Here is a 25,471-nt window from a genome sequence, read left to right as displayed (position 1 = left end):
TCAGGGTTCAAATCCTCTCCCAGGTCCCAGTCCAACACTCCAACCATTACGCCACACTGGCTCTCCCAAAAACCAGCACCTTAAACCAATATCGCTACCCTAAAACCACCTCTTTCGCAAGTAGCAAGAGTTGCTCTCTCTCTCTCTCTAACAGCTATTAACGGAAATGGATAACCAATTAAAATTGAAAGAATTTAAAGAAGTAAAAGGAAAGGTAACAGATTGGTTACAATATTTTCAATTAAATGAAGTATTTAAGAATGAAAAAAAAAAGAAAGGATTTACATATTTCTCTTTGAAAATTTGAAGTTTCATAATAGAAAGTGATATTAAATTATTATCAGAAATGCATAATATATTGTTGGAATGGGAAACCAAGGATGAAGAGGTCAAATGTTTTATGATAAAGTGGGACATAATATTCAGATGACAGATTGGGGAACATTATGGAAGAGTAATATAAAAGTCACGGCCTGTACTTCACTTAAAGAGAACTACATGAAAATGATGTATAGATGGTATTTAACACCGGTTAAATTGGCAAAAATGTATAAAACAAGAGAAAACAAGTGTTGGAAGTGTAAAGAAGCAGAAAGTACATTTTATCATATGTGGTGGCAATGCAAGGTTGTTAATTTTTTCTGGGAAATGATCTATAATGAATTGAGAAAAATGTTTAAAACGACCTTTGTCAAAAAAACCAGAAGCTTTTTTATTAGGTATCACAGGAATGGATAGTATACCTAAAGAATATAAGAATCTGTTCGTGTACACTACAATGGCCACATGGATATTGGTAGCCCAACACTTGAACGAAGAACAAGTCCCCACGAAAGAAGATTGGCATATCATATTAATGGTGTATGCTGAAATGGCCAAATTAACTAGGAAACTTAGAAATGACAACAAATATATATATATATAAATGGACAATGTTTATTGCATATGTACCAAAGCATTGTAAAGAAGTTAATACATTAGCAGGATTTTTATAACACTTGTAAGATTGTGGAGGATGTTTAAATTTGGAGATAATCAGAGATGGAGACTTTATTGATGTGCATAAATTAAGATAACACAAAGGAACCAGGGGAGGGAAGTTGAGGGGGTTCAAGTAATCCCAAAACGTGGATTTAATACAGTGTGAATACCGCAGAATGCCGCGGCGAGACTCCTTATGGGGTCTTTGCTGCAAGATCACATTCACCCGGTACTATACCAGCTGCCCTGGCTCTCAGTGGAGTACAGGATCAGGTTTAAGGTGCTGGTTTTAACCTTTAAAGCCCTATATGGCCTAGGACCCTCGTACCTACGGGACCGCCTCTCCTGGTATGTCCCACAGAGGAACTTACGGTCTTCAAACAAAAACATATTGAAGGTCCCAGGCCACGGAGAGGATAGGCTGGCCTCAACCAGAGCCAGGGCTTTTTCGGCTGTGGCTCCGATCTGGTGGAACTCTCTGTCAGAAGAGACTAGGGCCCTGCGGGACTTGACATCTTTCTGCAAGGCCTGCAAGACAGAGCTGTTCCACCAGGCCTTTGGTCAGGGCGCAGCCTGACTCCCTCCTTTGGCAATCTGCACAGAATTTTTGCTTAATGGTTGCCATCAATTTGATTTTAATTAATTTTTATAATGAAATGTTTTTAGAATGTTTTATTTTATGCATTATTTTATTGTTGTTAGCCGCCCTGAGCCCGGCTTCGGCTGGGGAGGACGGGATATAAATAAAATTTATTATTATTATTATTTTTGTTGTTCTTGTTTGAAATCAGACCCTGCCCAATGAGTTTCCAATGAACCTCTGTCTGGCCACTGGGAGACCAGGACCCTGAGCTGGATAGCCCTTTGCCCTGATCCAGATCGCATGCTCATAAGTGGGTTTTCCCTCCTCTCTGCACCTCCAGCAGCACCTATTGGGCGATCAGCCACACCGTTGGGAAGGACCCAGGAGTCCTGGCAGGCTCAGCTACGGAACCAGGAAACCTCATCGTCCAAAACTGCCAGGACGTGAGAAGGAGCAGGCTTTGCAAAAGTCGGCACCTAGCTTTTACTTTTCCCAAAAGAAGTTGGGTCGTGGAAACGGCGCTTGCGAGTCCGGCTCCTGCCCCCTTTCTTGTCTCGTTCGGTAATCTCTCTCTGCTCAGCTCCTCCTCCCGGCTAAGACGGATCAGTGTGCATGAATGGGAGGCTGTTGGAGTGAGCAAAGCAGCTCTTGACAGCGAGCGAATGGGAAGGAAGCAGAGAGAGCTGGTGAAGAAGGGAAAACTGACAGGCAGGCGATGCACTCATTTGCCATCTGAACTGAACTCTGCTTGCACCGAGATCTCGCTGAGAACTGGACTTTGGGTTTCTTTCAAGAGATGCAAATCGGCTGTGGACTCGGAGAGGAAGTTTTCATGCACCACTAAGGTAAGCTGCTAGCAGGCAGACCCAAGTCTAGAGCTGGCCAGTACAGTTCGTCTGGATTTCCATTTTAATTCATAGGGATTTTCTCAAAAGCCTCTTAGAGCTGCTGAGATTTCATCGCAGGCTTTCTCTTGTTCCCACAGACGGGCTGAGTGTTACGGTTGTTTCTCTTTGTGGGTGGTTGTTGTTGTTGTTGTTGTTGTTGTTGCCTTTGTGTGTATGTAGGCTGGATGAGACAGTCACTTTTGGGAGTCTATCCCAAACAGCAAACAGATAAAAAGAAAAGCAAAAAAGAGATTTCTGTGGTCAAACAGGGAGATGTTTTACCGTTGCCTTCCCTGATCTAAGAGGCAGATCCCCACACCCCAAAAAAACCCCTCTTGTAATTAGAGTTGTGGCTCAATTAAATACATTGTAGCTGAGTGATCAAATGAGTTTTAGTTAATCAATTGAGTCGTGTAACCACCAGATTTGCATACAGGTGAAAACAGCAGTTCTGAAACAAGATGTATACGGTGGTACCTCAGGTTAAGTATTTAATTCGTTCCAGAGGTCTGTTCTTAACCTGAAACTGTTCTTAACCTGAAGACCACTTTAGCTAATGGGGCCTCCTGCAGCTGCCGCACTGCCAGAGCACGATTTCTGTTCTTATTCTGAAGCAAAGTTCTTAACCTGAAGCACTATTTCTGGGTCTGTAACCTGAAGCATATGTAACCTGAGGTACCACTGTACATTGTTTTTAAAGTGATGTATTGCCCTTAAGCATCAAAAAAAGGCATTGCCTCCTGTTTGAGGGGAAAGAAAAACTTCTAAAATCGTCCTTGCCGTCCACTTTTGGGGGGATTTAATAAAACATGTCTGCTTCTTGGTTAATCAGAGACGCCTTTTTCACTGATTACAGCTGCAATCCTATACATAGAGCTTCCCCATGGAACTCAACGAGGCTTTATTTCGAAAAGGCGTGTAGGGTTGCACGGCAATTTCTTTCTATTGGTTAACCAATTAAGCGAATAGACAGTCCATTCCCGCTTGCAAAGTTGCTGTAGGAGAAGGGGGCCACAACGTCTTGATTGTGAGAAGCATCCCACCATCTTCACTAAATTCTCTGCCCTCTGCCATCCCAGGTGCCAGATTTACCTTCTTAAATCTCACGCTGCTTCATCAACATCCATAAAATTGACGCCACAAACAATAACTGGGTTGTTTGAGACACTGAGCTGGCCCCTGAGGTTGGGTTAAGAACAAAAAAGTGCCCAGACTGTTGTTGCTATAGATTTGCATTCCAGGGCGTTCGATGTTGGCTGAGACTCGAGATCTTGCAGAACATTTTAGGCTACCTTTGAATTGTTGCAACTGCAAACGCTCCCTTCCTCACTAGCCTGCAAAAAACACACACACAAAACAACAACAACAGCAACAATAACAACAACAACACAAAACTGTGTTTTCTACGCCCCACAAGCCTAGATCTATGGGCTTATGTCATGCAAGGGTAGATTTCGAACAAATTGGAAGAAACCTTTTGAAAACACTTTGATAATGGGAACCATTACCCGGGAAGGTAGTGAGCTATTCCCTTGTTGAAGATCTTCAAGCTGAGACTGGGCGGTAATCTGGTGGTGATCTACTGCTGGATTTCCTACACTGAGCAAGGACTTGGGTTAGATGATCCTCCAGTTCGATACCTAGTTTTTTTAGTGTTCAGATAGAGTAGAAGGGATCAGACACCATGTTTGTTTGTCTGCCACCCCCTCAGTAAATTGTAGCCAGTGTGGCTCACAAGAGGCAATGATGGCCATCAATTTGGACTGCTTCAAAACAGGATTAGACAAATGCATGAATGGTAAAGGTAAAAGGTAAAGGCGACTATGGGGTTGCGGCATTCATCTTGCTTTCAGGCTGAGGGAGACAGCGTTTGTCCACAGACAGCTTTCTGGGTCATGTGGGCAGCAGGACTAAACCGCTTCTGGCACAATGAAACACCGTGACGGAAACCAGAGAGCATGGAAACGCCGTTTACCTTCCCGCCGCAGTGGTACCTATTTATCAACTTGCACTGGCGTGCTTTTGAACTGCTAGGTTGGCAGGAGCCGGGACAGAGCAATGGGAGTTCACCCCAGGATTAGAACCTCCAACGTTCTAATCGGCAGGCCCAAGAGGCTCACTGGTTTTGACCACAGCGCCACCTGCATCTCTTGCATGAAGATTGCACTATCAAGGCCTACTAGATACATTGGATATACTCTGCCATCAAAGTATGGATTTAGAATCACAGAATCATAGAATCCTAGAGTTGGAAGAGACCACAAGGGCCATCGAGTCCCACCCCCTGCCAAGCAGGAAACACCATCAGAGCACTCCTGACATATGGTTGTCAAGCCTCTGCTTAAAGACCTCCAAAGAAGGAGACTCCACCACACTCCTTGGCAGCAAATTCCACTGTCGAACAGCTCTTACTGTCAGGAAGTTCTTCCTAATGTTTAGGTGGAATCTTCTTTCTTGTAGTTTGGAACCATTGCTCCGTGTCCGCTTCTCTGGAGCAGCAGAAAACAACCTTTCGCCCTCCTCTGTGTGACATCCTTTTATATATTTGAACATGGCTATCATATCACCCCTTAACCTCCTCTTCTCCAGGCTAAACATGCCCAGCTCCCTTAGCCGTTCCTCATAAGGCATCGTTTCCAGGCCTTTGACCATTTTGGTTGCCCTCCTCTGGACACGTTCCAGTTTGTCAGTGTCCTTCTTGAACTGTGGTGCCCAGAACTGGACACAGAACTCCAGGTGAGGTCTGACCAGAGCAGAATACAGTGGCACTATTACTTCCCTTGATCTAGATGCAATACTCCTATTGATGCAGCCCAGAATTGCATTGGCTTTTTTAGCTGCCGTGTCACACTGTTGGCTCATGTCAAGTTTGTGGTCAACCAAGACTCCTAGATCCTTTTCACATGTACTGCTCTCAAGCCAGGTGTCACCCATCTTGTATTTGTGCCTCTCATTTTTTTTGCCCAAGTGCAATACTTTACATTTCTCCCTGTTAAAATTCATCTTGTTTGTTTTGGCCTAGTTCTCTAATCTGTCAAGGTCGTTTTGAAGTGTGATCCTCTTTCCTTTAAAAGAGGAAAGAGACAGATTCATGGAGGAAAGGACCATCAGTGGCTACTAGTCATGGTGGTTATTGCTCTTCCTTCACAGCAATGCTTCTGAATACCAGTTGCTGGAAACCAGAGGAGGGGAGAGTAGGCTCTTATGCTCAGATCCTGCTGCTGTTTTCCCGCAGGCATTTAGCTGGTTAGAGTGAGAACAGGATCCGGGACTGGATGGTCTACTGGCCTGCTTAAGCAAGCCTATTTTTATGTTCTTATCAAAAGAAGAACATAGAACAACAACAAAAAATATTGAGAACACTTAAATAACAATCGTCTTCTCAATCATTACAGAAAACAAATCCATAAAACATCATATAAAACATGGGTAGGCAAACTAAGGCCCGGGGGCCGGATGCGGCCCAATTGCCTTCTGAATCCGGCCTGCCGATGGTCCGGCAATCAGTGTGTTTTTACATGAGTAGAACGTGTGCTTTTATTTAAAATGCATCTCTGGGTTATTTGTGGGGCCTGCCTGGTGTTTTTACATGAGTAGAATGTGTACTTTTATTTCAAATTCATCTCTGGGTTATTTGTGGGGCATAGGAATTCGTTTTTGTTTTTTTTCAAAATATAGTCTGGCCCCCCACATGGTCTGAGGGACAGTGGACCGGCCCCCTGCTGAAAAAGTTTGCTGACCCCCTGATATAAGAGAACACAAAGAAGCTGATCTAATTTAGCAGCCTCAAACTAAACAGGAGAGAGAAGAATGCCCGATGCAGAAATAAAAGGGTGGTATACAAAGCGGGGGCCCGAGAAAGAGTCCCTATACCAAAAAGGCATTTCCACAAAGAACATAAGAAGAGCTTGCTGGATCACACCACTGGCCCACCTGGTTCAGCATCCTGCTCTCAAAGGGGCCGACCGGAAGCCTGGATTTGAGCAACTTTCCCCTCCTGTTGTTTCCAGCAATGGGTTTGCGGAAGCATCGCTGCCTCTAACTGCGCTGGTTAGCAGCCTTCAGTAGCCGACAGGCGTTCACCACAAGTTACTTACATGCATTGGGTGGTGGCTGCGTCTATCGGCTGGCATGCTGGCGAATGGAACAGTTTTGGATCTTCTGCAAGAGGGCATTGAAATAAACCCAGAGCTTGGGTTCACTTGCCAGGAAGGAAGGAAGGAAGGAAGGAAGGAAGGAAGGAAGGAGAGAGAGAGAGAGAGAGAGAGAGAGAGAGAGAGAGAGAGAGAGAGAAAGAAAGAAAGAAAGAAAGAAAGAAAGAAAGAAAGAAAGAAAGAAATAAAAAAATAAAAAAGAAACATTTAATGCAACAACTTTGCAAGGACAGCACGGGATGCTGGCATTTTCTGTGCACCTGCTTTTAATCAGGTCAGGACAACTTCCGAACAAGAAGGCGGCAGAATCCATTTGCTGGGAGGAATGCAGAGCTTTTGTTTTGCCCCAATGGAAGCCGCGAGAACCGACATTCTTCTGGATAGTACAGGACACATGGCCTGTAAATACAGACATTCTGACCACTATACCTGTTGAACGTGCGTCTTTACAGATTCTGTTTAGCAGATGACATCAGGGCAAACTACACATTGCAATGCAGTTGCCTATAATGTTAGTCCAATGGGTGCCCAAGCTTTTTAGGATTGAAGTTGATGAGCTTTTTTTTTTTTAACCCCCAAGCTCTTGAGCTTTTTTTAGGATTGACGTTTACCTGAGAGCTTTTTTTTTTTTAACCCCAAAGTTGTTGGGCTTTTTCTAGGATTTTAGCCCAGGACGTATGCTGCCCGGGGGCCGGATTAAAACGTCCGGCGGGCCAGATTAGGCCCCTGAAATGGACTTTGGACATGCCTGGCTTAAGTGCTCAGACTGGGGAGCGACTTGCAGCAGAGCGGCAATTTTCTCTGTGTTCCCCCCCCCGAAACCAGTTCCCCAGGAGGATACCAGTTCCCCCCCCCCCGAAACCAGTTCCCCAGTGGAATACCAGGAGATGTGTTTGCAAAGTGACATGCCTCGTCTGGAAGTTTGTTGTTGTTGTTTAGTTGTTTAGTCGTGTCCGACTCTTCATGACCCTCTGGACCAGAGCACGTCAGGAACCTCTGTCTTCCACTGCCTCCCGCAGTTTGGTCAAACTCCTGTTGGTAGCTTCGAGAACACTATCCAACCATCTCGTCCTCTGTTGTCCCCTTCTCCTTCTGCCCTCCATCTTTCCCAACATCAGGGCCTTTTCCAGGGATTCTTCTCTTCTCATGAGGTGGCCAAAGTATTGGAGCCTCAGCTTCAGGATCTGCCCTTCCAGTGAGCACTCAGGGCTGATTTCCTTCAGAATGGAGAGGTTTGATCTTCTTGCAGTCCATGGGTCTCTCCAGAGTCTCCTCCAGCACCAGAATTCAAAAGCATCAAATCTTTGGCGACCAGCCTTCTTGATGGTCCAGCTCTCACTTCCATACATCACTACTGGGAAAACCATAGCTTGAACTATACGGACTCAGGTCTCAGGTGCTGGCGATCATGGAGTCTTTTGCACCAATGGAGAAGATATTTAAACTTGAACCTGAACAATAATAGTAGGGGACTGCAGGGGCAGTGAAGAGGAACTTTCTTCCATGAACGTCATTAAGGCTGTAGTGCTAAGCATATCTGCTAGGGTGAAAGGCACATTTGGTTCATCGGGACTAACTTCCCAGTAAGCATGCTATAGATAGCACTGCAACCTTAACGTATCTTCAGCTCCAAACAATAAATGTTTATTTATATGCTTATATGTTTATTTCTTAATCATAGAATCATAGAATCATAGAATCATAGAGTTGGAAGAGACCACCAGGGCCATCGAGTCCAACCCCCTGCCAAGCAGGAAACACCATCAGAGCACTCCTGACATATGGTTGTCAAGCCTCTGCTTAAAGACCTCCAAAGAAGGAGACTCCACCACACTCCTTGGCAGCAAATTCCACTGTCAAACAGCTCTTACTGTCAGGAAGTTCTTCCTAATGTTTAGGTGGAATCTTCTTTCTTGTAGTTTGGATCCATTGCTCCGTGTCCGCTTCTCTGGAGCAGCAGAAAACAACCTTTCTCCCTCCTCTATGTGACATCCTTTTATATATTTGAACATGGCTATCATATCACCCCTTAACCTCCTCTTCTCCAGGCTAAACATGCCCAGCTCCCTTAGCCGTTCCTCATAAGGCATCTTTTCCAGGCCTTTGACCATTTTGGTTGCCCTCCTCTGGACACGTTCCAGTTTGTCAGTGTCCTTCTTGAACTGTGGTGTCCAGAACTGGACACAGTACTCCAGGTGAGGTCTGACCAGAGCAGAATACAGTGGCACTATTACTTCCCTTGATCTAGATGCTATACTCCTATTGATGCAGCCCAGAATTGCATTGGCTTTTTTAGCTGCCGCGTCACACTTTTGGCTCATGTCAAGTTTGTGGTCAACCAAGACTCCTAGATCCTTTTCACATGTACTGCTCTCAAGCCATTTCTACGTTGCCCTTCATCTGAGGATCACCGAGTGGTTTACAATATATAATCACAAAAATACACATCATTTCCTAATAATAATAATAATAATAATAATAATAATAATAATTTATCTTCATCTGAGGATTACTGGGTGGTTTACAATATATAATCACAAAAATACACATCATTTCTTAATAATAATAATAATAATAATAATTTATTTATACTCTGCCCATCTGGCTGGGCTTCCCCAGCCACTCTGGGTGGCCCCCAACAAAATATCAAAATACAGTATTACATCAAACATTAAAAGCTTCCCTAAACAGGGCTGCCTTCAGATGTCTTCTAAAAGTCTGGTAATTGTTGTTCTCTTTGACATCTGGTGGGAGGGAGTTCCACAGGGAGGGCCACAAGAAGGCCCTCTGCCTGGTTTCCTGTAACTTGGCTTCCCGCAGGGAGGGAACTGCCAGAAGGCCCTCAGAGCTGGACCTCAGTGTCCAGGTAGAACGATGCGAGTGGAGACGTTCCTTCAGATATACTGGACTGAGGCCGTTTAAGTTACGTTCTCCACACCAGTCTGTGATTTCCCTTTTAAAAAGCCCTTGTGATAATTCACCAGCACTTTAGAGAGCAAAGTGCTCCTGATATACAAATTTTTGTGTGCAATTCTGCCTGATCTGCACTTTTTTTTTTTTGCAAAGCAATGTCCCCTCATATAATGCAGCTTTCGTTGCTATTTCCATTCATCTTTCCATTTTTACATGCAGCTAGTATATGCATTTTCATACATAGCACCGGGACTGGAAAACTGCATTACAAAATTCAGATGAGTGTGCTGTGAGCCACCCAGCCAGATTGGTGGTATATTATTATTATTATTATTATTATTATTATTATTATTATGCTTTGGTTCTCAAATTAGGAAGGTTTACCTTTTAAAGCTAGCTGAATTTCTCCTCCATCCCTATTTATTTGTAGGATTTATCCCAGGGCAGTTCACGCCTTTACCTCTGGCTGACTCAGAATTCGAACACACTTCTCCAAGGGAGTGTCCCCAAATTCCCAGATGTCTGCATCAGATACTCAATATGATGAGACACTTTGGGGTTGCCATATGGCCCTGTTGGGCAGATTTTGCCCTGACTGAAGCCATGCCAGCCTCTACCCATTTGGAATATTAGTTGGCCCAGATCCCCAGCTTTTATTAAAACGGGAGAGGGAGCAAGTATCTAGTGGTTTAGTATTTCAAACCCTTGTCTGTCTGCACTCCCACTCAATGTAAGGCAGCTCTCTGTGTTCCATTGTAGCCCATTGAAGGGGAAAGAAATATAACTTCTGTAGAGTTCCTTTTTCTCGTTGTTGGTAGTTGTTACCAGCCGGGAGCCAGAGAGAGGTTCTGCTGCATAGATTCCCCGGAAGACAAACCTCTGAAAGTTTTCCAGGCTGACATACATCTTGGGGTGGTGAATTTCGATACGATACGATATCTCTATTGTCATTGTCCCATACAGAACAACGAAACTGAAAAAAATCTACATCAGACATTCAAAAACCAACAAGCCTGCTATCCCAGCTATCCCAACCTGGTTAGCCCCTAAAAACTCTGATACCCCATTTTTAAATATAGTGGTACCTCGGGTTACATACACTTCAGGTTACAGACTCCGCTAACCCAGAAATAGTGCTTCAGGTTAAGAACTTTGCTTCAGGAGGAGAACAGAAATCAGGCTCCGGCGGCACAGTGGCAGCAGCAGGAGGCCCCATTAGCTAAAGTGGTGCTTCAGGTTAAGAACAGTTTCAGGTTAAGTACAGACCTCCAGAACAAATTAAGTACTTAACTTGAGGTACCACTGTACAATATACTCCCATAGAGACTCCTTATACTGTATTTAAAACCAAAATCGCCTTTGGGTAGAAACTGTTTCTCAGGCATCTAGTCCTGGCCTTTATAACCCTGGACCTTCTTCCAGAAGGCAGAAGCTGAAAGAGATCATTTCCGGGATGTGCACTATCCTGCACTATCTCTGCAGCTTTCTTATGGCACTTAGAAGCATAGATTTGATCTAAGGTGGGAAGAGTGCACCCAATTATTCTCTCCGCAGTCTTTACAACCCTGGACAACATTTTTTTTCCGCGAGGATTCTGTTCTCCCCACCCTGTCCAGCTCCTCTTCTCTGTCTCATGCTTGCTAACTTGTGACTTCACAATCGCCGGGTTACCATGGAACGGATTATTCTGCCGTGAACGAAAGCCTTTTTTGGCTCACCCGCTTCCAAAGCCTTTTCAGGGGCTGCGGAGGCTGGCTAGGGAGGCAGGGGGGGACTACTCAGGAGTAAGGATGGGCAGATCTATTGATTTCAGTTTCCGGTTTTTGCAGTGATCGGATCTATTCTCCACATCACTTTGTTATTTGTCGTTGCTGTTAAATGCTGAAAGTTAATCAACAGTATAGTGGGAATTTCTCCTGCAACTCACATTTTTATCTTCAGTTTTCCCTAATATACACTTCTTTTTTGCAAAGCTATTTCTGCAAATAGCTTTGCCTCAGTATATACATTCCTGTACATGTTACTAGGCTGGACTTCCCTGAGTCCAGTTACCGTATTTTCCCATGTATAAGATGATTTTTGTGCTTGGAAAAAAATAGTCAAAAATTGGAGGGCGTCTTATACATGGATAGTGAATGCACAGGTTTGGGCCTTGGCTCTGGTCCCATTTCTTAATTTTGGGTTCAAAAACATAGAGGTCATCTTATACACGGGAAAATACGGTATATTTCCCAGTTCTTTAATGAAACCCACCCATCATCGAAAGAGCATCTTTAGCTCCCTCAGCAGGGGTTGTGGTAGAGCATCTGTCTTCTGCATCGATCTGTTTTCTCTCCTGCCTTCCCCCTGCCATTTCCAGGCTGGATTAAATGGCCATTTTGGCTGCCCTCAGCGATGGGGATTATGTCCTGAAGGAAATTATGTCCTCACATTACACAACGCCTCTCGACAGACCACCTCTGAGTTTCTCTTCTTGGCCTGGGAACAGGCAGCCATTAATCTTTCATCAGGCGTTTAAGCGACTGCTGATGCTCCCCTGTGGAAAAACACCAAATTTTTCATCGGATTCATCTGTGAATTCAAGCCCGGCTCAAGATATTCTTCTGCCTGAGGCGAAGGGGAAGATGGAGACTCCCCATGCTGTATACAAAACACCACCGGGGAGGGGACTCTGAGCCCTTGTGGCACCTGTTTAACCATGGCTCTCTTTTAAGCCACCTTGCATTGTTCTCTAGTGGCGGTGAAGGACTGTCTAGCTATAGTTTAGGGTCCCACTCTCTTGAGGCTCCCCCCAAAATTAAAGAAAACTGGATATACATTTCCAAAATATAAGATAAAAAGCATATAAAATAAAACCTACATGCAACAATAGTGTTTTGTGTTGTGTAGGCTCCTATGATGTAAGTCATGGGCCCTGCCTGCTAGCCTGCTCCCTAAAACATCACTGGTTTGCTCCTTTCTATATATAGGGACGCGGGTGGCGCTGTGGGTTAAACCACAGAGCCTAGGACTTGACGATCAGAAAGTTGGCGGTTTGAATCCCTGCAACAGGGTGAGCTCCCTTTCCTCGGTCTTTGCTCCTGCCAACCTAGCAGTTCGAAAGCACATCCAAGTGCAAGTAGATAAATAGGTACCACTCCGGCGGGAAGGTAAACGGCGTTTCTGTGCGCTGCTCTGGTTCGCCAGAAGGGGCTTAGTTATGCTGGCCACATGACCCGGAAGCTGTACGCTGGCTCCCTTGGCCAGTAAAGCGAGATGAGCGCCACAACCCCAGAGTCGTCCATGACTGGACCTAATGGTCAGGGGTCCCTTTACCTTTATATATAGGATGCCTACATTCTGCATGGACTAGCTGCATGGCAACATGTGCAAATGGCTTTCTATACCTATTAGGTCCATATATCACCATATAGCATATATTCAGCACAAAAAACAGCGACCATTTGTTGTCGACAAAGGACATCTGGACATATGAAGGGCCCCGTTACCTTCAGTAGCTTAGGGCCTCATCAAACCTAAATCCGGCCTTGACTGTGGTAGTGGCAAGGGTGGGGGCTGAAGATTTGGCTGCCCCAAGATGCAAATGGCTCAGTGGGTCAGTGCGTTTGGCTGTGAACCAGAAGGTGGATAGTTCGAGACCACCCAGGGATGACTGTGGGCAGGATTAGATGACTGTCAGGGTCTCTTCCAACTCTATTTATTTATTTTATTTCTTTATTGAATTCATATACTGCCCTATGCCCGGGGTGGGTGGGTCTCAGGGCGGTTCACAGAATAAAATCAAGATATAAAACCACAAAATACCTAATAAAAATTAAAACAACAACCCAATAAACTCCTCCCCTAAAAAAAGTCACATTCTAAAAGAGTGTTGGATGTCAATAAGATCAACCAAAGGCCTGGTTAAAAAGGAATGTTTTTGCCTGGTGCCTAAAGGTGTGTAATGAAGGCGCCAGGCAAACCTTCCTGGGGAGAGCATTCCACAGACAGGGAGCCACTGCAGAGAAGGCCCTGTTCTTTTTTCCAGACCTTTCAAGGAGGAGGCACACGAAGGAGGGCCTCAGAAGATGATCCCAGGGACTGGGTAGGTTCATATGAAAAGAGGCAGTCCAGAGCCATTTAAGACTTTATAGGTCAAAACTCTACAGTTCTGTGATTCCATATTGGACAAGATTTGCCACACACAGTTCAACCTGTCCTAGAGAGGTGGGTGAGAGGCATCTGAAGTCCCTAGCTGGGAGTTCCTTAGGCTTCCAGTTCCAGGAATCGAAGGGTCCATAAAGTTTCTGCGCCTGTCAACGTGCACTTTGTTCTGCAAATAGACACAGTGCCCTGCAAGCAATCTCAGAAGAATGTGGCTTATTTAGGTCACAGGCACAGCATTCCCAGCCCTACGGAGAGCTCCACAGCAACGAGACTTGCTGCTGGAAGATTGGGCGAAACTCTGGGGCTTGCACAGAGCAAGGGACCTCCAGATTCCCAGACTATCCCTGTATCTCGGACCAGCTCCATCTGGTATGCAGGCTGAGACCCTCCCGGCCTGCAGACTGTCTTGCCAGAGTGGTGCATGCTCTAGTTATCTCCTGCTTGGACTACTGCAATGCGCTCTACGTGGGGCTACCTTTGAAGGTGACCCGGAAACTACAACTAATCCAGAATGCGGCAGCTAGACCGATGACTGGGAGCGGCCACCGAGAACATATAACACTGGTCTTGAAAGATCTACACAGGCTCCCAGTACATTTCCGAGCACAATTCAAAGTGTTGGTGCTGACCTTGAAAGCCCTAAATGGCCTCAGCCCAGTAGACCTGAAGGAGCATCTCCACCCCCATTGTTCTGCCTGGACACTGAGGACCAGCGCCGAGGGCCTTCTGGAGGTTCCCTCCCTGCGAGAAGTGAGGTTACAGGCAACCAGGCAGAGGGCCTTCTCGGTGGTGGTGCCCTCCCACCAGATGTCAAGGAATCAAGGAAATAAATAACTGTCTAACTTTTAGAAAACATCTGAAGGCAGTCCTGTTTAGGGAGGTTTTTAATGTTTGATGTTTTATTGTGTTTTTAATATTCATTTGGGAGCCGCCCAGAGTGGCTGGGGAGGCCCGGCCAGATGGTTGGGGTATAAGCAATAAGATGTTGTTGTGGTGGTGGTATAAGCAATAGGTTGTTAGTTGGGGTATAAGCAATGGTTATGGCTGGGTAAAAGCAATAGGTTCTTCTTCTTCTTCTTCTTCTTCTTCTTCTTACCTCTTTGCTGACTTCCATGTCCTTTAAAGTTTAGACCAGGCATCCCCAACCTTCGGCCCTCCAGATGTTTTGGCCTACAACTCCCATGATCCCTAGATAACAGGACCAGTGGTCAGGGATGATGGGAATTGTAGTCCAGAACATCTGGAAGGCCGAAGGTTGGGGATGCCTGGTTTAGACTGATATGTCTTAGGTTGCATCCTGTTCACAGAGTCCTCTTTGCACTTCCCTCAACACTCAACACTGTGCGTGCTTCTGGGGAGAGCCCCATGAGAGCGTTGCCTCAAGATATCATCCTCTTGGCTTTAACTGAGGTGCGGGCAGCTGGGGAGGTTGCACAGTGCAGAACACAGGTGAGGCACTTTGTAGAATGTAGGAAAAGACACTCCCAAGGATCCCTCGGCCACCTCAAAAATAAGGTTCATGCATCAAAACTCTGCACCCCACCCACAAGTTTTTCGCTGAAAATTCTTCCCCTCCTTGGATGAATTTTCGATTGCAATTCCTATTTCTCATTAATTGATGGAGCACGGGAGGAGAATTTTCCAGCATGGCAATAGGTAAAGGTAAAGGGACCCCTGACCATTAGGTCCAGTCGTGGCCGACTCTGGGGTTGTGGCGCTCATCTCGCTTTATTGGCCGAGGGAGCTGGCATACAGCTTCCGGATCATGTGGCCAGAATGACTAGGCCGCTTCTGATGCGAACCAGAGCAGCGCACGGAAACGCCGTTTACCTTCTCGCCAGAGCGGTACCTATTTATCTACTTGCAGTTTTATGTGCTTTCGAACTGCTAGGTTGGCAGGAGCAGGGACCGAGCAACGGGAGCTCAGCCCGTCGCGGGGATTCAAACCGCCGACCTTCTGATCGGCAAGTCCTAGGCTCTGTGGTTTAACCCACAGCGCCACCCGCGTCCCAGCATGGCAATAGGAAACCATATATATATATATATACTCCTAGCCAGCAAATATTTTCACTTGAAATCTCTTTCGAAATGGTGTGTGCACAAAATAAGGAGCAGTTTTTTAAATTCAGCAAAATCACCTGGTAGATCCCCTTCTGGAGTGTACCACTTCAGATGGCACATTGGGGCCGGGGGGTGGACTGCCGATCAGAAACCTCCCTATGGTAGAAAAGGAGAGGATGGAAGGTCAGAGAAAACAGCATTGGTCTAGCCATATTCTGAATGTGTTCATTTCCTACATCCTCTTTTTTTTAAGGGAGACATTTCCTCTGCTGCCCTCGGGATGATCTTAGATCGTTGAGGGCTCAGTTGGACTGATCTTCTGAATAAGCCTTTTTTTTTTTTTTTAGATAGAGCACCAGGCCCAAATTTCAAGGGATGTGAATCCTGTAGCATCTGCTATCAGGCTACCCTCATGCTGAAACAATTAAACCTGTTTGTGTTGCTAAATGATCTCCTCTCTGATTCAGACACAATAGCCTGCAAACAAAAGGAAATCACCTGGCCTGTCCCTTTGTGGCCAACCTGTATCGAATTCCTTGGCAACCTTACAAAACTGGCTAGACAAAAAAGCCAAAAGCAAGAGGAGAAGGCCACACTATTCACCCCCCCCCCTTCTCTCCAGCATATCGTTCTGAGGTTCAGAAATTAGGGACTGCTCCATTGTGCTTTCTCTGAGAGGGCTGAAAAATTGATGTGCGTTTCCTGATGGGTCTCGTCAGAACCCGCATGAAACTTTGATAACATACCTGTCCGTGTGTCGCAGGTGGCACTAAACTGGGAAGAGTTGCAAATACTCTAGAGAAGAAGTTAAGCATTGAAAACGATCTTAATAAACAAGAGCAGAAGGCAGAGAGCAACAGGATAGAAATCCACATAGAGCAATGAAACACACTGGGCTGGATCCAGACTGAAGCTGCGATCCTGTACACGCTTGACTGAGTCTCATCGAATTCCTTGTGAGGAAACAAGCACAGCAATCCCTATGTATATTTGCTCAAAAGTAATACCCACTGTAAGGGACGTGGGTGGTGCTGTGGGTTAAACCACAGAGCCTAGGACTTGCCGATCAGAAGGTCGGAGGTTCGAATCCCCGCGACGGGGTGAGCTCCCGTTGCTCAGTCCCTGCTCCTGCCAACCTAGCAGTTCGAAAGCACGTCAAAGTGCAAGGAGATAAATAGGTATCTCTCCGGCAGGAAGGTAAATGGCGTTTCCGTGCGCTGCTCTGGTTCGCCAGAAGCGGCTTAGCCATGCTGGCCACATGACCCGGAAGCTGTACGCCGGCTCCCTCAGCCAATAAAGCGAGATGAGCGTGCAACCTCAGAGTTGTCCGCAACTGGACCTAATGGTCAGGGGTCCCTTTACCTTTACCTTTACCTTTAAGACCCACTGTGTTCTATGGGTCTCACTTTCAGATATATCAGTTTTCACTCTCTTCATTTCATATTTCCCCAATCTTAAGTGTTCCTGAAGCAACTGGCTATTTTTAAAAATCCTTGTGGAAATCCCTCAGCATTTTTGCATGACGTTCTCATATTAAGCACTCCGGATTTGTGAAAGGGTTAACTCCCTAGACTTTTCTTCTCTCAAAAATGTTCTGCAAGGCAGCGGGTAAAGGTAAAGGGACGGATGACTCTGGGGTTGCGGCACTCATCTCGCTTTACTGGCCGAGGGAGCCAGCATACAGCTTCCGGATCATGTGGCCAGCATGACTAAGCCGCTTCTGGCAAACCAGAGCAGCTCACGGAAACGCCATTTATCTTCCTGCCGGAGTGGTATCTATTTATCTACTTGCACTTTTGATGTGCTTTCGAACTGCTAGGTTGACAGGAGCAGGGACCGAACAACGGGAGCTCAACCTGTCGCGGGGATTCAAACCGCCGACCTTCTGATCAGCAAGTCCTAGGCTCAGTGGTTTAACCCATAGTGCCACCCGCGTCCCAAGGCAGCGGGTACTTTGCCCAATAGGGCAGGAAAGCTCACATATATATTATTGAATGTAGAGTTGCCAACTTCTTCTTCTTTTAAAGTGTTCATCGCTCTTGCGCCTTACACAGCAGTTCGATCTGCCCTGAAAAAGCTTCAGCTGCTCAAGCTGTTTTTAAAGGCAGAGGAGCAGCCAGGGTATTTAGTCAGTTGGCAACCACCATGGGAATCCAGCCTTGGGGAGGGGAGAGGGGGAAACTGTTATGTACTGAAGTTCTCACCCTGGGCCAGCAGGGGGATACTGTAGATAGTTATGCAAATAAGGGATCGAAAGTGACGTTCAGTGATTGGGTAGTTTTAGAAAGTTGTTACTGTTGCTTTGTAGTTGAGCTTTATATAAGCAGGCTGACTGAACCCTTCAGTTCAGTTCTGTTCTGGCCTGTGAATAAACAAGAGCTGTTTGAAGAATCGCTGTGTCGTCTAATATGTTCACCCACAACTTAACAGAAACGAACCAGAAACACTCTGGTCATCAACCTGCACTTATGTTAGCAAGTCTTGGCATTTTTCATCTTAATCTCCCTTGGTTTGGCTGTCTGCTGATTTTAAATCTCATGACCAGCCAGGCTGCCAACTAATCCACAGAGGCATTGGCACTGGATGTTAAATTCATTCCTTCGTTTGCCACCGGTTGCAAGGAATTTCAAGCATTCCTCCTCAGCCTGGGTTCAACTCCCAATGAGCTTCTTTAAAAAACAGCAACAGCACCTCGTGTTCTGACTATCAGGACCTGCTGGGAATTACAGTACACCAAGTCAGGCCATTGCTCATTCCACATTTGCTGCTGGCTCTGATGCAAAGCCAAGGGAGTGGCAGTGATGCATAGTGGTTAGAATGTCGGACTAGGATACAGGAGTAAAGGTAAAGGGACCCCTGACCATTAGGTCCAGTCGTGACCGACTCTGGGGTTGCGGCGCTCATCTCGCTTTACTGGCCGAGGGAGCTGGCATACAGCCTCTGGGTCATGTGGCCAGCATGACTAATCCGCTTCTGGAGAACCAGAGCAGCGCATGGAAACGCCGTTTACCTTCCCACCGGAGTGGTACCTATTTATCTACTTGCACTTGGACGTGCTTTGGAACTGCTAGGTTGGCAGGAGCAGGGACCAAGCAACGGGAGCTCACCCCGTCATAGGGATTCGAACCGCCAACCTTCTGATCGGCAAGTCCTAGGCTCTGTGGTTTAACTCACAGCGCCACCTGCGTCCCTTTGCCACCCACGTCCCTTAAGGACCCAGGAGACCAGTGTTCAAATCTGCGTTCGGCCATGGGCCAGTCACTGCCTCTCAGCCTAACCTACCTCACAGGGTTGTTCTGGGGATTAAATGAGGAGGGGGAGGACTGTGAATGCCACCTAGATACAAAAACAACAAATAAGTAAGTTGTGCAGGCTTGTAGCTGAATGACAAAGCAGATGTACCTACGGGACCGCCTCTCCTGGTATGCCCCACGGAGGACCTTAAGGTCCACAAATGACAACACTTTGGAGGTCCCAGGTCACAAGGTGGTTAGGTTGGTCTCAACTAGGGCCAGGGCCTTTTCAGTACTGGCCCCGACTTGGTGGAATGCTCTGTCACAAGAGACCAGGGCCCTGTGGGACTTGACATCTTTCCGCAGGGCCTGCAAGAAAGAGCTGTTCCACCAGGCCTTTGGCCAAGGCACAGTCTGACCCCTCCTGTGGTAATCCTCACAGAACTCTAGCCCAATGGTTGCCATTAATTTGATTTTGAATTGATTTTAGAATGAATTGATTTTAGAATGCTGTGTTACTTTTATTGTTGTTAGCCGCTCTGAGCTCGGCTTCAGCTGGGGAGGGCGGGATATAAATAAAATATCATCATCATCATCATCATCAAAGGCATGAACTTGTGCATCTCCCGCCTCCCTGCACCCGTGTTTTCTCCCCCCCACCCCAAGATGCACCTTTGCTGGGAAAGTTATCCTGTTTATTCCTTATTAATTAGCATCTTTGCCCTCAGGGGTCAGCTGGAGGTTGCTAATATAGGTTACACCCTGAGGGAGATGAGACCATCACTGAAACGCAGGCAATCGTGGTGACACCTTTGGGTTGAAGAGCAGGAATAGGGAGCTTGTTGCTGGACTCCATCTCCCATCAGCGAGCATGCCCAGGGGTCAAAGATGATGGGAGATGTAGGAGTCAGTGATTTATTTGTTTATTTTTAACTTCTTTTTATTCATTTTCTATAACCAAACAACAGCAAAGAAAGAAAAAGAAAAATAGCCAACACATACCAAAAAAAAAGAGTCAGTGATTTATTTATTTTTTAACTTCTTTTTATTCATTTTCTATAACCAAATAACAGCAAAGAAAGAAAAAGAAAAATAGCCAACACATACAAAAAAAAAAAGACAACCAAAACATCAACCAAAAGAAAACACCTAAACCAACCAAAAAACAAACATTAATTAACAATAAATAACATTTGACTTTCCTCCATCTCGGTTTTGGGTTATGTGAATATTAAATCCATTCTGCAGTTTTTCATTTTTTAACGTAAACACATCGCAAGGGTTATGTTAAACCTACTGTGATTTTTATATCTCTAGAATTTGTTTCCATATATGTTATGAATTTAGACCAATTGTCGATAAACCTTGTACCGTTTTGCTGTCTAATGTTCTGCATCATTTTTGCCAGATCCATATACTCAAATAATTTAATTTGCCAATCTTTAACGGTCGGGGTATTTGGGGTTTTCCAATTTTGTGCTAACAGAATCCTGGCAGCTACAGTTGCATATTGAAACATTATATAATCTTCTTTCTTAATCTCCTCTCCGATTATTCCCAGAAGGAAGGCTTTGGGCCTTTTGACAAAGGTGTATTTAAGTATTTTCTTTAGTTCGTTGTAGATGGAGTCCCAACATTTTTTAACTTCTTCACATTTCCACCACATGTGGTAAAAGCTTCCTTCTTTAGATTTACACTTCCAACACCTTTTGTCACCAGTCTTATACATTTTCTGCAATTTCACAGGGGTGATGTACCAACGATACATCATCTTTTACATATTTTCTCTGAGGAGTCAGTGATTTAAATGAAGGCTCAGCCAGTGGGAGTGTTTGGTTGGGATTGGAAGGAGCAGGGGTCCCGTTCTATTTTGCAGAAGGGAGAAAGGAGGGAGGTTCATGGCCGAGAGAAGTGGGGTAAGTTGTGGGTCAGAGACTAAAGCAGTTTGAAGAATTGCGTACATTCCATAGATGATTTACAAATGGTAGACGATTTGCAGATGGTATTTAACTCCAAGTAGGCTTGCTAAATTCGGGGCGCGGGTGGCGCTGTGGGTTAAACCACAGAACCTAGGACTTGCCGATCAAAAGGTCGGTGGTTCGAATCCCCACGACAGGGTGAGCTCCCGTTGCTCGGTCCCAGCACCTGCCAACCTAGCAGTTCAAAAGCACCCTCGGGTGCAAGTAGATAAATAGGGACTGCTTACTAGCGGGAAGGTAAACGGCGTTCCGTGTGCTGCGCTGGCTCGCCAGATGCAGCTTCGTCACACTGGCCACGTGACCCGGAAGTGTCTCCGGACAGCGCTGGCCCCTGGCCTCTTAAGTGAGATGGGCACACAACCCCAGAGTCGGACACGACTGGCCCGTATGGGCAGGGGTACCTTTACTGCGGCCCATGTTTCATTAGCCCCCAAATGGAAAATGAGTGAGATCTCAACGAAAGAAGAATGGCAACTTAAGTTGACAGAATATACACGGCTTGCGGACTTAACATGTAGAATAAAACAAGGAGAATATACGTTTAGAGAAGATTGGAATATATGGGGGGAAATTGTGCACAGTTGAAAACACTGGCAACATTAATACAAATTCAACAGTGTGAATAAGTTTTGATGGATGCAATGATGGAACACTGAATGGTTTAGTTTTTGTAAAATATCCAGGGATTTATGATAGGCAAAATGAACCATGAAAAGAGAGGAAGTCATTGATATTTTAAGGATGTTTAAATCAGTGTTTTAAATTGTAAAACAGAAAGTTTAATTATACACACACAACACACACACACGAAGCAGTGCTTACATACTGGGCCAGATTTCTGCATACACACACATTATTATTATTATTATTATTATTATTATTATTATTATTATTATTTTTCCATTCTCCTTCCAGGCAAACAGTTCAGGGACACCTCCCAGCAGGCTGCTGAGTTCTGGGAGGGGAATGTGATCTGGTGAGAGTCCGGAGGGTTATATGCAGAGGCCCAGAGGCTTTTTAATGGTGATTCCCCACTTATGGAATGCATGCATCCCCAAGGATCTTTATTTGGCACCCTCCCTTTTAATTTTCAGAAGTCCAGGCCAATACTCATTCCCCCCCCCCTCCAATTCAGCAAGGCAGTTTAGCTGCTTTTATTGACTGCCTACCCACGTCCCCGTTATTTTGCATAATTTGCTCTTCTATTTGCATGCCCCAATTTGCATAATTTATTCACGCTTTGCCAGGCAAGGGAACTCCGCTAGAAATCCCTTCCGCCGCCTCTCTGGCTCCTGAGAATACAAGCACATCTCCGCAAACGTGAGAGCTAGAAGCTTGCTTGTTCTTCACATGCTAAACTTACCCTGTGGGGAAACCCCACACCAGCAGCGTAGCGTGGGTTGTCAGCACCCGGGGCAAGGCAAGTAATTTGCGCCCCTAATCCCTAACCTGCCACCGCTGCCAGCTTCTTCTTGCTGCTGCCTGGGCTGGGGTATTTACGGTAAGGTAGCCACGGCGGCGGCGGTGGGTCCGTGTCAGGTGATCTGAGGCGAGTTGCCGCTGGCGCTGGCGCCCAAACGACGCCACTTGCCTGGGGGAGGAGGAGGGCAGAGAGCCGAGGAAAATACAACATGGCCCAGCAGCTGCAGCAGCAGCAGCGGCGGGGGGGGCTGTGAGGAGGGGCTGCCTGGCGCACCTTCCGCGGCCCTGACGTGTGGGGACCGCAGCGAGCGCTGAGAGCTGCTGCCTGCCGGACGCCTTCAGCCCGGACGCGCGCACAGCTCGTCGGTTTCGCGAGACATGGGGCTCTGCTACAGCCTGCGCCCGAGGCTCTTCGGCGGCTCCAGAGGCGGCGAGCGCCCCCCCCCCCGATGTTGCGCCCGGTGCGGCCGGCCCCCCCTGCACCCCCCACGCTACGCCACTGCCCCACACTGAAAATGGCAAAAAAGAGATGGTGATATGGAAAAATTGGATGGAAGCAGGTGTATTGACATTGGACCAGCTGATAGATGGGGAAGATGAATTTCAGATGCAGGCCAAGCTCAATATCTTCAATTACAATATCTCCTAACAAGTGTGTTTGGGCAATCAGCCCTTTCAGCTTCCGAGATACCTGAGATATTGGAACAATTGGACCACTCATTCAAAAATAAAAAGCCAGCAATTACTTTTTATAGATACAGTGGTACCTCGGGTTACATATGCTTCAGGTTACATACGCTTCAGGTTACAGACTCTGCTCACCCAGAAATATTGCTTCAGGTTAAGAACTTTGCTTCAGGATGAGAACGGAAATTGTGCTCCGGCGGCGCGGCGGCAGCAGGAGGCCCCATTAGCTAAAGTGGTGCTTCAGGTTAAGAACAGTTTTAGGTTAAGAACGGACCTCCAGAACGAATTAAGTACTTAACCCGTGGTACCACTGTATCCTATTAACAAAACACAAGTTTAATATGCAGACACATTAATATGCATATAAGAGAATATTGGAATAAAGAATTTGAACTTTCATTATTACACAGACAGTGGGGAAATGTATTAGCTTCAATACCTAAGGTGTCATTAGATTTAAAATTAAGACTAATACAACAGAAAATAATACTTAGAGTTTATTGGACTCCTTTAAAGGTAAAGGGACCCCTGACAGTTAAGTCCAGTCGTGAATGACTCTGGGGTTGTGGTGCTCATCTCGATTTACAGGCCGAGGGAGCCGGCGTTTGTCCGCAGACAGTTTTTCCGGGTCATGTGTCGAGCATGACTAAGCCGCTTCTGGTGAAACCAGAGCAGCACACGAAAACACTATTTACCTTCCTGCCAGAGTGGTACCTATTTATCGACTTGCACTTTTTTGGCATGCTTTCGAACTGCTAGGTTGGCAGGAGCTGGGACCGAGTAACGGGAGCTCACCCTGTCGCGGGGATTGGTTTAACCCACAACACCACCCGAAAAGTCGTTAGCTAAGATAGCTCAGTGTTGGAAATGTGGCAAGGACAATGCCTCTCTGAAGCAACATGTTTGTACAGTGTTCTTTACTTAACAAGTTTTGGGGGAGAATGTGCTGGACTGTGTAAGTATGACTGTGCAGAAAAAGTTAAATCTCTCAGTAGAGAATATTTTATGGAACTATATACCTGCAGTATGGAAATTATCAACAGTGCAACATAAATGGATTTTCCGTGCCCTAATGGTGGCCAAGAGATTGATATTGAGGAATTGGAAAAATAAAGATATTCTACTCATCAATCAATGGACTGACAGTATGACATCACTGGCAGTTTATGAATGGACTGCTTACAAGTGCAGACCCTCTATGGATAAACATCATAACATCTGGAATGAGTTTATACAAAAAGTAGTAGGCCTATTAACGTTTACATAAGCACTAGGACAATAACATGGCCACTGGGCCCATCACCTCCTGGCAAATAGAAGGGGAAGAAATGGAGGCAGTGAGAGATTTTACTTTCTTGGGCTCCATGATCACTGCAGATGGTGACAGCAGTCACGAAATTAAAAGACGCCTGCTTCTTGGGAGGAAAGCAGTGACAAACCTAGACAGCATCCTAAAAAGCAGAGACATCACCTTGCCAACAAAGGTCCGTATAGTTAAAGCTATGGTTTTCCCAGTAGTGATGTATGGAAGTGAGAGCTGGACCATAAAGAAGGCTGATCACCGAAGAATGGATGCTTTTGAATTATGGTGCTGGAAGAGACACTGGAGAGTCCCATAGACTGCAAGAAGATCAAACCTTTCCATTCTGAATGAAATCAGCCCTGAGTGCTCACTGGAAGGACACATCCTGAAGCTGAGACTCCAATACTTTGGCCACCTCATGAGAAGAGAAGACTCCCTGGAAAAGACCCTGATGCTGGGAAAGATGGAGGGCACAAGGAGAAGGGGACGACAGAGGATGAGATGGCTGGACAGTGTTCTCGAAGCTACCAGCATGAGTTTGACCAAACTGTGGGAGGCAGTGGAAGACAGGAATGCCTGGCGTGCTCTGGTTCATGGGGTCACAAAGAGTTGGAAACAACTAAACAACAACAAGGACAATAACACTACAGTGGTACCTTGGGTTACATACGCTTCAGGTTACATACGCTTCAGGTTACAGACTCCGCTATCCCAGAACTAGTGCTTTAGGTTAAGAACTTTGCTTCAGGATGAGTGCTCCAGCAGCGCAGCAGAAGCAGGAGGCCCTATTAGCTAAAGTGGTGCTTCAGGTTAAGAACAGTTTCAGGTTAAGTACGGACATCCGGAACGAATTAATGATTACTTAACCCGATGTACCACTGTATACCAATTTATACAAGAATGTATGAAAATATAATATAATGCTTTTTAAAAATATTTTCGCTTTTATATTTATCTGTGTTGCTGTTTTTCCTCCAGTCACTTTTCCTCCTCCTTTTTTGTATCACTTTATTTCTTTTAACTGACATCACCTTAATAAAATATAAACATTAAAAAAATGAAATTTCCTTGTTCTTCAAAAGTGCCACATTCTACGCTTGACACGCTTCCTCCCCCGAACTC

The 25,471-nt window shown here is 45.7% G+C and overlaps 1 protein-coding gene across 1 annotated transcript in view; it reads left to right on the top strand.

The window, feature by feature from the left end:
* The first annotated feature begins 2,149 nt into the window (after positions 1-2,149).
* The window catches only part of MYO7A (myosin VIIA), a 161,860-nt gene continuing 138,538 nt past the window's right edge, over positions 2,150-25,471 (top strand). Inside the window, exon 1 of the mRNA XM_083735822.1 lies at positions 2,150-2,409. The gene's annotated coding sequence lies outside the window, so the exon portion shown is untranslated. The remainder of the gene's footprint in view (positions 2,410-25,471) is intronic.

Source organism: Podarcis gaigeae (assembly GCF_964106915.1).
Source record: "Podarcis gaigeae genome assembly, chromosome: 4".
In the NCBI taxonomy this organism is placed as follows: Eukaryota; Metazoa; Chordata; class Lepidosauria; order Squamata; family Lacertidae; genus Podarcis; species Podarcis gaigeae.
Note: the sequence above shows the minus strand (reverse complement) of the source record. Positions and strands in the feature narration are given on the sequence as shown.